This window comes from Mustela erminea, chromosome X (genome assembly GCF_009829155.1).
Source record: "Mustela erminea isolate mMusErm1 chromosome X, mMusErm1.Pri, whole genome shotgun sequence".
NCBI classification, from domain to species: Eukaryota; Metazoa; Chordata; class Mammalia; order Carnivora; family Mustelidae; genus Mustela; species Mustela erminea.
In genome coordinates, this window is record NC_045635.1 from 9,377,567 (window position 1) to 9,389,215 (window position 11,649).

The 11,649-nt window shown below is 45.4% G+C and overlaps 1 non-coding gene across 1 annotated transcript; it reads left to right on the top strand.

Moving 5' to 3' along the window:
- The first annotated feature begins 2,387 nt into the window (after nt 1–2,387).
- Nucleotides 2,388–2,495, top strand: LOC116583816. The gene has a single exon (XR_004282916.1). It is a non-coding gene; the product is annotated as a U6 spliceosomal RNA (small nuclear RNA).
- Nucleotides 2,496–11,649: the final 9,154 nt, after the last annotated feature.

Below are 11,649 nucleotides of genomic sequence, written 5' to 3' on the forward strand. Positions count from 1 at the left end.
CCTATGAAAGAAAATATTTTAGAAGGAAAATTTGCTCTGTAGTGAAGCCCTGATTGAAATGACAACTGCAGGCAGCGTGAGGAATGTGGACTGTGCAGGGCAAGGCCTATCAGATCCTTCTGTGGCGTCCGTTGTGAGGGTTTGAGAAAGGCTTATTCCCCTGCCAAATCCACAGCTCTCCTGAGGCCCAGGCACTGAGACCTGCCCTGCGGCCAGCTGCCAGCTCCCTTCGGAAGGGCATTCCTGAGTACCAGCTCCCCACTGGAGTGCCACTGAACTCTAGAAATCCTAAAGAGCTTTGCAAAAGTGACTGGAGAAGGGGAAACTATTTTAAGACGCTGTAGTGTTGTCGTGAGACTGTCGAGCTAAGACTGGGACTGGGTTTGTTTTTCCACAACGTGCATTTCCCAACGGCCATGCCTCATTACAAGGCAAATCCCTTTTCACCCAAGTGGGTGTTTCGTACAGTGTTTCTAGCGGAACGCGCCGTCTGGTTGCTTTCAGGCTGACCCATATCCCACTCTATCTGCTGTTGAAAACTTGGATCTTTACCCATGATGTACGTCTTACGCTTCGCTGAGGGACAACTTCTTATAGAATCTGCGATGCTGCTTCTGTGATCCAGTCTACCCCGTCTGTCTCATCATGCACCTGGTGTCCCTAAAATCCTCATTCCCCTCTTTGGCCCTTTCTTCCCATCCATGGAGAAAAATCTGGACCTGTCTGAGTGGCACCAAATGGATTGAGTCAGTGAATAAGGAATGTCAGTCACAATAAATAAATAAAATCTCTAAAAAAGAAAAAAAAAGAAAGAAAAGAAAAGAAGAAGTGTCAGTTCCCCAGGTTGTTTATCTGGCACTGGGAAATTAAAACAAAAGGGTGATTCGATATCTTTTTTTGTTTTTTTCTTATTCTTCATTTTTGTTGTTATTATTAAACATTTATTTTTTCCCTTGCTCTCCTGCTGTGTAGAAAGTTGTTTTCTGGACAAAAAAAAAAAAAAAATCACCTGTTACTTGATCTTCTTCTCCATTTTTGAGAGAGACTGTTGACTGAACTTGCCTTGGAACTGTTTTCAGAAGAGAGTTTAGATCTCGCAGGGGGTTTGGTAAACAGTGCAGGAGCAACTAGCCCTACATTATTATTTTTTTAATATTTTATTTATTTGAGAGAATGAGTGATAGAGCATGAGTTTGGGCCGGGAGGAGCAGAGGGAGAGATAGAGGGAGAAGCAGACCCCCGCAGAGCAGGGAGCCCCATGAGGGACTTGATCCCAGGACGCTGGGATCATGGCCTGAACTTGAAGGCAGAGGCTTAACCAACTGAGCCACTCAGGCACTCTGGCCCTACATTCTTTATATTGCTTTCTGGAGGCTCAAATGCTGTATGAATTGTTTTAATGTACAACATTTTGGATCCGCCATGATTTGGAGCTCATTTCTCTCTTATTCTAAAGGGCATGCGGGGTTGCTTCGGAAGAAGTGGCCACGGACTCTGGCAGAGGCATCTTTTATTATAGAAGTCGATGTTTCTACCACTCCAATCCCACACGGCAGACCTCAGAAGCCTCCACAGTGGTGCCCCATATTGTTTCTGGAAACACTTTCTTCTTCAGTTCTTCCAGCACAAGTGAGTCTTTACTTGGAAGATGGTGACTATATTAGCGTAAATGCCCTTGTGGGCCCACAGACTCTATTGTGACCTTTCTTTATTGTTGATCATGTAGGTTTTGTGAGGCATCATTTACCAATGGTATAATCTGTCCTTTTTATGTATACAGTTCCAGGAGTTTTGAGAAACAGATATAGTCGTGTAACTACCACCACCATCAAGATACAGAATATTTGTATCGCCTCAAAGAGTTGCCCATTGCCTCCCACCAATCCCCAGTTCCTGACAACTACTGATCTGTGTCCCTATAGTTTGGCCTTTTACAGAATGCCACATAAGCGGTATCTTAACAATATATTGTCTTTTGTCTCTCCCTATCTTTATGCCCCATAATGCCTTTGAGGTTCATTCGTGTTATTGACCGGATCAGTGCTTTGTTCTATTTTATGGCAGAGAGGTCCTGATCACCGTATGCATCACAGACTGTTTATGTGTTTCCTTGTTGATGGAGCATTTGGGTTGTTTTGAGTTTGGGGCGATTGTGGACAGTTCCCCTATAAAAGTCCCCTGTACAGATGCTCATGTGGATGTGTGTTTCCATTTCTCCTATTGTCTTAGTTTAGGCCGTTATAACAAAAATTAATATCTCACAGTTCTGGAGGCAGGTAGACTAAGACCAGGGTGCCGGGCCTGGTCAGGTTCTGGGGGGGGCCTCTTGCAGGTTGTGGAGGGCTGTCTTCTCGTTGTAGCCTCCATGGCAGAAAGACGGCATGAGAGGGCTCGCTTTGGCAACTCACACACTAAAACTGGACCTCTGCCGAGAAAATTAGTGTGGTCCCTGCACCAAAGATGACATGCAAGTTTGTGAAGTGTGCCATATTAAAAAAAAAAAAGGGTAAGGGGCACCTGGGTGGCTCAGCCGGTTAAGCATCTGCCTTTGGCTCCAGTTGTGATCTCAGGGTCCTGGGATCGAGCCCCACGTCAAGCTCACCATTCAGTAATGAGTCTGTTTCTCCCGATCCCTCTGTGATCGTGTTTGCTCTCTTTCATAATACATAAAATATTTTAAAAAAAGAAAAAAAAAGAAAAAAGAGGGTGAGAGAGTCCTTTTATAAGGGCACAGATCCTAGTCGTGAGGGCTCCATCCCCATGACCTAATCACATCCCAAAGTCCCACCTCCCGATACCATCACACTGGGGTTGGTAGTGGGAGTGCTGAGTTGTTTGCTGAGTGCACATTCTTCCTCTTCTTTTTTATTTTTCTTTTTTATTTTTTTAAAGGTTTTATTTATTTATTTGGCAGAGAGACACACAGCGAGAGAGGGAAACACAAGCAGGGAGTGGGAGAGAGAGAAGCAGGCTTCCCGCAGAGCAGGGAGCCTGATGCGGGGCTCGATCCCAGGACCCTAGGATCATGACCTGAGCCTAAGGCAGAGGCTTAACCCACTGAGCCACCCAGTTGCCCCTTCTTCTTCTTTTTTAAAGATTTTATTTATTTGCAAGAGAGAGAGAGAGAGCATGAGCAGGAGGGAGAGGGAGAGAGAATCTGAAGCAGACACTGTGCTGAGTGCAGAGCCTAACATGGGGCTTGACCCTACCACCTTGAGATCATGACCTGAGCTGAAGCCAAGAGTCAGATGCTTAACAGACTGAGCCATCCAGACACCATGAGCGCACGTTCATCTTATAAGAAACTACCAGTTTTCTGGGGTTCCTGGGTGGCTCAGTCGGTGAAGCATCTGTCATTGGCTCAGGTCATGATCCCAGGGTCCTGGGATTGAGCCCCACATTGGACTCTCTGCTCAGCGGGGAGCCTGCTTCTCCCTCTCTTTCTGCTTGCTTCTCTGCCTACTTGTGCTCTCTCTCTCTGTGTCAAATAAATAAATGAAATCTTAAAAACTAGCAGTTCTCTAATATAGCAGGACCATTTTCCATTGCCATTAGTAGGATTTTCGATGGCTTCATATCTTTGGCAGCATTATCAGTTAAAAAAAAAAAAATCATAGCCATTCTTCCCTTTGTGGTGGGATCTCCTGCTAGGTTTAGTTCATAATTCCCTGATGACTAATGATGTTGAACATCTACTCATGTATTTATTTGCTGTCTGCCTCTCTTGAGTGAAGTGGTTGATCCAATCTTTTGGTCATTTTTAAATCGAGTTGTTTGTTTTGTTTTTATTATTGGAATGTGAGAGTTGTTTAGATAATTCTGGATATGAGTCCTTCATCAGTTATGTGATTTGTAAATATTTTCTCCCTGTCTCGTCTTGCCTTTTCATTCTCCTACCGGTGTCCTTTTGTGCACCCTGAATCATTTTCACAGTGCTGGGATTGTTCCTTGCCCCACTCCTGACCCCTCCACCATCTTGGATGGCAGAGTAAGGAGCCAGGAGGTGCCACTGGCTTTGACCCAATCCCTTATACTCCAGCTGAGGGTTAAGGTCAGTCTCCCAAAAGACAGAATGTTCACCCAGCCAACAGACACTCTGCTCTCTAACTGTGGTGTGTGCCTAGAATAATTTGGCAAGTTTGATTAACATGCAGATTTCCAAATTCCACTCCTAGATATGTGTGTTCAGTAGCTGTGTGGTGAGGTACAGGTTGTTGCAATATTCAACAATAGCCCAGATTATCTAGAAACGGGTGGCTTTGGAAGGTATTTTGAGAAACCCGGAGACTCTAATGCCACTGACAGTGTGTCACGTCCTCTGTGATCAGGAGGCCAAGTCAATCCAGGCCTACACAGGCTGGTGTGGGAGAAGTCAGAGGAGGAAGACATTACCATAGAACTGGACAAAAAGAAGAAAGACCGAGGATGCAGCGATTTGAGGACATTATCACCAAACATTTGCCCATCCCTTCATCTGTCTCTCTCTGCTAGTGTAGGCATGTCTTAATTCTGGGCGGATGTCTTTTAAAAGTACCTGCCAAGTGTGATACTTGTTTTGAATAGATACTAGAGGGGAAAGGTGGCTAAGAAGTAAATGATGACACATTAAGAGATGTCAGGAAGTTTGTTTGTTTGTTTGTTTTTAAGATTTTATTTATTCATTTGACAGCACAAGCAAGGGGGAGTGGCATGCAGAGGTAGAGGGAAAAGCAGGGCTCCCACCAAGCGGGGAACCTGATGTGGGGCTCGATCCCAGGATCCTGAGATCATGACCTGAGCCAAAGGCAGACACCTAACTGACTGAGCCACCCAGGCAGCCCAAGAAATGTCAGGAAATTCTTCACCTTGATCATGAATAATAACATCTTTTCCTTACGTCAGGTCCAAGGCTGCCAGCTGTTGTGTCACAGAAGATTCTGATCCAGGTTTTTAGATCCACCCTAGTTAATGGAGGTCATCCTGAAATTTTTAGCGGGGATGCGTGGAACATCTTTTGTCTTATGATAAAATTTCGGGGCCTGGGCAGAGCTTATTCGGCATATTTTTGAACAAGGCCATGAGGGATGTTGGAGTGAGTCATTACCGGTTTTTACAGAAAAGGAAACACAGACAGTAGCCCCCAAACACCCCACTCCATGCCGCCAGGCATCCAGCTGTTTGGGCCGTGTGACACTAAACCCAAGGTCTTTGCTCAGTTGGACACACTGTTCTGACATTTCGTAATTACAAGCAGCATGATTTAAGTTTTATCTACAGACAGAAACCAGTTGGGACTGACCTGATTTTCCAGGTTAATTAATCAAATGTTATTGTTCAAACTTGCTGGTACCTCTCAGCTGAAATAATTTGTGGTTTTAATCCTGTGGTGGGATGTTTCTTTAAATGACAACTGATTGACGAATCTCCCAGAGTAGGGCACTGTGGGCTTTAGCAAATGTGAATGGTTAAGGATCGCCAATCAAAGATGGCATAGGAGCACCTGGGTGGCTCAGTGAGTTAAGCTACTGCCTCTGACTCAGGTCATGATCTCAGGGTCCTGGGATCGAGCCCCACATCGGGCTCTCTGCTCAGCGGGAAGCCTGCTTCTCCCCTCCCTCTCTGCCTGCTTCTCTGCCTACTTGTGATGTCTCTGTCAAATAAATAAATAAAATCTTCAAAGATGGCACAGTAAGGACAAAGCCCAGAACGGGAGGCAAGAAACATGGATTTTACTTCTTGCTGGAGCCAAACTATGCCTCCTTAAACTTCCAGGAGAGTTGGTACTTAAGGAAACAAATCTGTAGGAAGACTAAGACCAAAATGGTCAACTACTCTCTCTAAATATAATCCATGCCCCCAACGTGGGCAAGCGAATGAACAAAACAGTCACAATGATATGAGAGTTTTGGTACCTCCCATACAAAGGGGACCTGAAACCAAGAAGTCACAGGGTTCAACGAGACAAGCGGAGAATCCTTTTCTTTATGCTGAAACATTATTCAAGTCATGGATAATGAATACTGAAAACTTAGAAAATAAGGAACAGACCGATCATAAATACAATCAATTAAAATTCTGTTATTCAGTAAAAACTACCGTTAGCCTCTCAGGGTATATGCTTCTGTGGGTCCATACATGTTGGGATACAGGGGTATTTCAAATGTCTGCAGTCCTGACCTTTATTTCTTTGATGTAATGCTGTATTGTGAAGTTCCTTGCCTGCCAAGAAATATGCGTCTTTGTGATCCATTCAAACAGCCTTACCGAATCTAATATGGGCTTGCAAACCTATGTGTGTGTTGCTCTTCTAAGGCACCATCCCTGTGATGTAGGTGTTGTGGGGACTCCTGCTTACCGACAGGGAAACCAAGTTAAGGAACGATCAATGAACTTGTTAACTGAGATTCAACCCAAGGTGATCTGGTTCCAGAGTTCAAGTTCTCAAAGCCTGGCTGTATTGCTTCTCGCGGCCACATTGCCTTGGTTTTTAAATTCAAGATTTCATCCTTACAGACAGGGCAGTGTAGCCCGGTCCTGCCTCCCAAGACTGGTGGGGAAGGGTGGAGGCAGAAAAAAAGCACAGATACTGGATGAGTTTTCAGTAAGAGGGTACACGGCGGGGGGTGGCAGTAGAGATGGGGGGCATTCTTTTGGGTGAGATCAGATTAGAAGGTGTTTCCTGTTGGGGTGAAAACCAGGCAAGTTCATGAACTCAGGGCAGTTACAGAGGGGAGGGCTACTTTGGGGCCTGTGCCAAAGGCAGATTTGCATTGCTGCAGGGAGGCCCCCCCCACCAATGCTGGGGGTCTCAGTAGTAGAAAATGGTCGCTCCCCAGTAGGAAAGGGTCGCCCTGGTGATCAAAGTACAGCGCCGGCATCCTGCAGACGGCAGGGCTCTGACCTCGTGCAAAGAGAAAGAGAAGTCCTTAACAATTGGAGTATCAGCTTCAAGACCAGGAAGTGAGCGTTCACTGGGGCCTGGGTGTGGTGGGAAAGAGAGCAAAGAATTACTCACAGCCCAGCAGCAGGGCGGGGAGATGGGAGGAGACTAGAGCCTGAGAGCCTGAGAGCCTGAGAGCCTGAGAGCTAGGCCTGCTCTTCTAGAACTTCTCTGCAAGCCCTGTGGGCTCGCCCAGGACATGGGTTTCTGCACTAACGTCCGCCTGCTAACCCACACAGCTGACCTGCGGGGGGTGAGGGTGAGGGTGAGTGGTTGCTAGCAGGCCAAGGAAGCGGGAGATAAAGACATTAGAAAGAGTGATGAGAATCTGAATAAACTTGACCTCAAAGAAGCTCTTCGGATGGCTAAGATCTGCATGAAAAGATGCTCAGTGTAACTGGACATTAGGGAACTGCAAAGGAAAACCACGATAAGATCTCACTTCACACCCAGGGGGGTGGCTAAGATCTAGAAGACAGACAATAACGAATGTTGCCGAGGATGTGGAGAAACCCAACCCTCACACACAGTGGGTGGGTCTGCAAAATGGTGCAGCTACATTGGAAAGCAGTTTGACAGTCCCTCAAGAGGTTAATGTAGACTTAGCATGTGACCAGCGATTCCCCTTCTAGTACATACCCAAGAGAAATGAAAACATTGGTCTGCACAAGAATGGAAATGTCAATGGAAGCGTTTTTTTTTTTCTTTTTAAAGATTTTATTTATTTGTCAGAAAGAGCACACGCTGGGGGAGCAGCCCACAGAGGGAGAAGCACACTCCGCACTGAACAGGGAGCTTGATATGGGACTCGATCTGGGGACCCTGGGGTCATGACTGGAGGTGAAGGCAGATGCCCAACTGGCTGAGCCACCCAGGAGTCGCAGAAGCATTCTTGATAATAGGCAAAAACTGGAAACAGCCCAGATGTCCAGCCACAGGTCGAGCAACAAAATGTAGTCTGTCCATACAACGGAAGATTATTCAGCTACGAAGAGGGACATAGTATTGGTGTGTGCTGTGTGGCTGAATGTGGCTGAACCTTGAACACATGCTGAGTGCGACTAGTCAGCCACAAAAGGCCATGTGTTGTATGATTCCATCGATATGAAATGTCCAGAATAGTCAGACCCATAGAGACGGAGAGGATGTTAGTGGTTGCGGGGGGCTGGGGGCATGGAGGAAGAAGGTCGGGCTACTACTTGGTATAGAGTTTCCTTTTGGGGTGCTGAAAGTGGTCCACCGTGGATGGTTGTGATGGTTGTTCGTCGCTGTGAATGTACTGGCAAGCAATGAATTGTACACTTGAGAAAGATGTGCGGTGTGTGAATCACATCTTCCTTGACGGCACTGTGCTAAGTGCTACGTGAAATAAGCCGGACAGAGAACCAGAAATACGGTATGCCTTCATTTATACATGAAATCTAAAACAGCTGCACTCCCCGAAACAGCAGAAGATAGTGGTTGCTGGGGCCTGGGGATGGGAGCAATGGGGTGCTGTTGGTCAGAGGGTCCGAAGTCCAGTCGTGGGATGAATAAGTTCTGGGGATGTCACAAATGGCGGGGTGACTGTCGCGACCTGGTGCCCGTGTACGACTATATGGTATACTCGAAAGTAGCCAACAGCGTACATTGTACATATTCTCACCACCAACCTAACCAAACCAAACCAAACCAAACCTCGTGCGAGGGGAAGGAAGCGTTAAGTAACCCTGTTGGGGTCATCATTTTGTGATACACACGTGTATCAAATATCAGCACACCGTACCCTTAGACCAACTCGATGTTGTATGTAAACGATGTGTCAGTGAAGCTGGGGGAAAGCGAGCGATGGAGGGAGTTGAGAGAACAGGAACAGGAAACGTGAGAGGTCACACGTGCTTGCCCCCCGCGCCGCCTGCACCAGGAAAGAAAAGAGGGCAGTGATCCAACAGGCTACAGTCGGTTGAGGGCATGTCCAAGAGTTTAGGCGAGAGGCCCAACAGATAAAATCAGTAATTACAGGCACTTCGGGACTATTTTCAAAAGACAATGGAAAATCTCCGATGGCTACAAAAACCCAGCAGTTATATAACGCAACATGTATTTTTTTTTTTAAAAAGATTTTATTTTTTAAAAAAATTAAGATTTTATGCATTCATTTGAGAGAGAGAGACAGAGAGACAGAGAGCATGAGCAGAGGGGTGGGTCAGAGGGAGAGGGAGAAGCGGGGACTCAATCCCAGGACCCCGAGATCATGACCTGAGCTGAAAGCAGATGCTGAACCCACTGAGCTCCCCAGGAGCCCCCCAACCTGTATTTTATTTTATTTTTTAAAATATTTTATTTATTTATTTGACAAACAGAGATCACAAGTAGGCAGAGAGGCAGGCAGAGAGAGGAGGAAGCAGGCTCCCCGCTGAGCAGAGAGCCCGATATGGGGCTTGATCCTAGCACCCTGGGATCATGACCTGAGCAGAAGGCAGAGGCTTTAAAGCACTGAGCCACCCAGGTGCCCCCCAACCTGTATTTTAAATAACTCTCTCTTCTTGAATTGTTAGGGCCCAAATAGATTGCTGTTCTAGTTAATAAAATCAGATAGAGATCATTATCTTAAAACTTTAGAGTTAAAATTAGCATAAACTTCTTTCTTTTTTATTTATTATGCATGCTAGGAAGATGAGGACATCAAAATACTTCTCTAATGAGGTGTGCATTATCATGTAAATAATAAATGTCAGCTCTTGATTTTTTAACCGATTGTGATCCTATTCTCGCTTCTAGGAATTAACAACTATGGGACACAAGTGGAGAATTAAACTCTCTTATTAATGTTCAGCTGCATATTTATATCCCACACAAATTGGGTCTTGATGGCAGAAGTAGTGAGTGGAAGCATATCTAGCAAAGGTCATTATGGGGCGGTGGGGAGGGGGCGGGGGGCAAAGCCCAACTGTGTGTCAAACATGGGATCATCGGCTTATCAGAACAGGTTACTAGGAATCCTTTTGGCCTCTTGGTTAAAAATGAAGAAGTTTTGGGGACTGATGATTGCGGTTCAGACATTCTGAGACTAACACTCCCAAAGGAGAAGAAATGGGCTTTCCCAGCCTCAGGCAAATGGGGAGCACAGCCGTGTGGGTAGACAGCTGGAGGACGTGTGCACGTCCTGGAACTCCAGGCCTGGGGGGCGGGGCAAGAACAAGTTTAGGTGTGGCACCTGCCAGGGTCCCAGGGACACCCCAGTGTTGGTGCACCTGTTCTGCATTCCTTGATAGTGGGAGGCCTTTGAAACTTCTAGAAGAGCTAGGGTCTTTTCTGGAGATGGCAGCTTCACTGGGAAGAAGCTTCCCTCTATAGCTCCTGGGATTGACATTAGCAAGACAAGAAACAAAATATGTGCAGCAGCAGTTAAAAATAAAGATTCCGACACACCCCCACCCCCACACACACATAAGCACCATTCTAGGGATCTTCAAACATATGGAAACTTGGTGAAGAGAATCCATGGAGAAGACAGGAGGTCAGAAAGTCTGGATTCTTTTAATAACTGAATTACCATTATCTTTGAATACGTTCCCTTGTCTGGGGGTATCGTAATTCATTTAGTCTCATAGTGATAAACTTTCAGGGCTCTTCCATCCTTTTTGCATAACAAAAATAGATGTGTAGATACAGTAATCTATGGCTCTGTTGGGACAAAAATTACATGCCATTGAAACGGCAACAGATGTCACCAACTTGTTCTCCAAAAATGGTGAGAAGATTTACATGTCCACCAAAAAGTGTACGTGAATGTCTACCAGTGTTCTTGCCACTACTGGGTGTTGTAGCATTTCAACTTTGGGGGCCACTCATAGTCTAAAACAGTATCTCATTGGGGTCTTGATTCGTAGATCTTCAATTCTAAGTGCGAGTGAGTATCTTTTCAGAAGTTCACTGGCTCTTTGCTTTTGTCTCCTCCCCCTTCTCCTCCAGAAACTTCCTGTTTGCCTGATTTCTGCTGGATCATCCATCTTGTTCATAATGATTGGCGGGAGCTCACTTTCATTCATGCCGCAATGTTTTTGTCAGTCTTTAGCTTTAGAAATAAAGTTTTATGATGTTCATGTTTTTTAGGTAGCTAGATGTATCAATAGTTTCCCTTATGGCTTCTGAATTTACGTCTTGCCTGGAAGGCCTTACTTTGCATCAAGATTTTAAAAATATTCACTTTACAGAATTATCATATGATCTAGAAATTCCACTCCTAGGTGTATGCTCCAAACAGTCAACAACAGGGAGTTGGACAGACGCCTGTACACCAATGTTCACAGCAGATTGGTCTCAATAGCCCAAAAGTCAAGACAAGTCAAGTGTCCATCAACAGATGAGTAGATGAACAAAATGTGGTCTATCCCTACGATGGAATAGTATTCATCCATAAAAAATGGATGAAATTTTAATACGTGCTACAACACAGATGAACTCAACATTATGCCAACTGAAATGAGCCAGTCACAAGAGGAAAAATATATGACTCCACACCCAGGAGGCACCTAGAAGAGGCAAATTTGTAGAGACAGAAAGTAGAATCGTGGTTACCAGGAGCTAAGGAAAGAGGGGAATGGGAAATTATTATTGAACGCATACAGAGTTTCTGTTTGGGATGACAAGAAAGTTCTAGAGACGCAGAGTGGCAATGACTGTGCAACACTGTGAACGTACTTATGCCATGAGTCTGGCCTTTCTTTCTTTATTTCTTTCTGTCTTTG